The following is a 2,590-nucleotide window of genomic DNA, read 5'->3' as shown; positions in this document are numbered from 1 at the left end:
CTGTCCACCCCAGGAGCTGAACACTTGTCCATCCCCTCCCGGGTACCCCTGGCCACCCTTCGCATCCTTGTCTCCAACTCGGGGTCCGGAGGACCGGACTGGAGGCCTCTGGCCTCTGCTCTCGGGGTGCCAGCTCTCTCCTCTAGCCAACGGGGCTCGGATCTGGCAGGACTGCCTGGCTCTGGAGCGGCCGTGAGGATGAGCTGGGACCCAGAGTGCGGCCCGCAGGCCCAGGGGACCGGTCTTGGCGGCAGAGTCTTTCCTGAGCCTCCGGCCGCCTCCCGGGACAGTTTGGAATTTTTATTTTTTGCCCTTTGTCTGCGAGAGAGCAGCGTGGGCCTCTTCGCATAATTTTCATTCCATGAGGCCGGAAAGGGAGTCTGCACAGGTGTTTCTGGAAGGGGGAGGGGGTTCGGTTTTGGGGAGCTGCTGAAACCTGATTAGAGTGACAAGCACTGACTGATACTGCAAACGAGGGGAGGGGGGAGCCGAGAGCCCGGGGCGGCCGTCTTTGGCGGGAGGCCAGCTGGGCCTGCCTTTCAGGACAGAGGGGCCAGAGCAGAGCAGCAGGACCCGGTGCCTTCTGTCTGCTCCTGCGGGCACTAGCGGCCGCACACTCCCTACCTTAGTGACTCCGGGAGGGAACCCGCTGTTGCCACCCATTTCACAGATGCGAAAACCGAGGCCCGGAGAGGGAAGGCGCTGGTCCACGCTCACTCAGCTGGGACGCGGCAGAGCCGGTCTTTGAACCCAGGTCTGTGTGGTTCCAGATGTGTGACCTTCACCGGGAGAGCTGTGCTTTTAGGTTTCTTTTCAAGCAACAGCAACGCTTAGGCAACACAGGAGGCCCGGAGAGAGGAGGCGACGTATTGAGGATCACTCGGCTGCCCCCACCTTCCCCCCTCCCTGTCCCACAGTGATTGGTGTCACTACCCTGTCCCTTCTCTGTCTTTTCTGGAAGAACCTTGGCCCAGTAGGACTGGGGTGTGTGTTTGGGGAGGGGGGCGGGGACTCCTCAGCACCCGGGAACTGGGGAACGCTTGCTTCGGACCCCCTGTCCACCCCATGGCGTCAAGAGCCGGCTGACTGTGAAGGGCTGGAGTGTTATTTTGCCCAGAGGACGCTTCGGGCAGGGAAACCCTTGCTCGGATCCTGGGCTCCATTTCCCTCTGCCTCTAACGTGGCTCAGCTCTAGGGAGGGAGGAGGCGGGAGAATTTATAATAAAATCCAGGGGGTTCCCTAAGGCCAAGGATTCCCCGGGCCTCGCTGCCCAGTGGCCACTTAGGCCTGCAGGGCCCTGCTGGCAGCCAGGCCCCGGCTTCCCTGCTCCTCCCTCTCCTTGTTCTCAGCAGTCCCGGCTCCCTCCCTCCCTGGCCCTCGGCCCCTTCACCCTCCCCAGGCTCCACCAATCTCTCTTCTCTTGATTGTTCTCTCTCTCTCTCCTTCCTTCTATTTCCCTGTCTCTCTATTGTTGTTTTTATTTTAAAAATATATTTTTATTGATTTCAGAGAGGGGAGAGATAGAGAGAGAGGTAGAAACATCAATGAGAGAGAATCATTGATCGGCTGCCTCCTGCACGCCCCCTACTGGGGATCGAGCCCCTAACCCCGGGCACGTGCCCTTGACCATAACGAGCCAAATTGGCTAGGGCTGTCTGTTTTGTGTGTGTGTTTTTACTTCACTTCCATTTTACTTCAAATCCTGAAAGTTTTAACCCCAAAGGGTGAAATAGGAAAACAGATGCAATGGACACAACCTTATCTACATAAATAACTCAGTGTCCATTTATCAGGGGTGGGGGGGTACTCAAAGGGAAAAATATCTATAACACACAAAATAAACATTTTATGAATTGAGTATAAGATAAGAAAAAGTGAACCTCTCAGATGCACACCTGAAATTCAGCTCCCACTTTCCTCTCAAACCATCTCTGACTCCAGCGGTTGGTCGGGGCTCCTCTGAGCCTAGTCCCTTCTCTGAGAAATCGGAGAAAGGCCATTCCATCCCCAGGAGCCATTGGGCGGGAAGCTCAGGAGTCAGTCCAGTGTCGGGGGTGGGCGCCCTTGCCTTGTACCTACCCCAAGTCGGTGCTCATGGGATGGTTCCAGCTGTGTGTCCCTTGGGCAGGTGGCTTGCCCTCTCTGAGCCTTGGTTTCCTCATTTGCAAAATGAGCACAGGTTTGGGGTCCTGGCCGTGCCACCCAGGGGTGTCTCCCTCCTGACTCAGGAACCTGGGAGAGGTCAGGGGAGGGAGAGGGGGCAGATGAAGTTCGCAGACGTGAGGCTGGGGAGGGGAACCAGGAGAAGGGAAGGCATCGCTGCCCAGCATCCTGGCCAGGTGTGGGGCAGGGACTCCTGACAGCATCTCTGGGTGCCTTTCCCGATGCCCCAGTCCGGGGTTCAAATCCTGACCCCACTGCGGACTCTGGTATCTGGCTCCCTTCCCCTCATTGGCTCCACTCCGGTCACGTGGGCGTCTCCTTCCTGCTCATCTTCCACACCTGCCCACCTCCTTCCTCCCTCTCTGCTCTCGCTGTTCCCTCGCCTGGAACATTTCGCCCACGCTTGCCTGATGCTCCCACTGTCTC

Source organism: Myotis davidii, unplaced genomic scaffold (assembly GCF_000327345.1).
Source record: "Myotis davidii unplaced genomic scaffold, ASM32734v1 scaffold478, whole genome shotgun sequence".
In the NCBI taxonomy this organism is placed as follows: domain Eukaryota; kingdom Metazoa; phylum Chordata; class Mammalia; order Chiroptera; family Vespertilionidae; genus Myotis; species Myotis davidii.
This window is presented reverse-complemented; position numbering follows the sequence as displayed.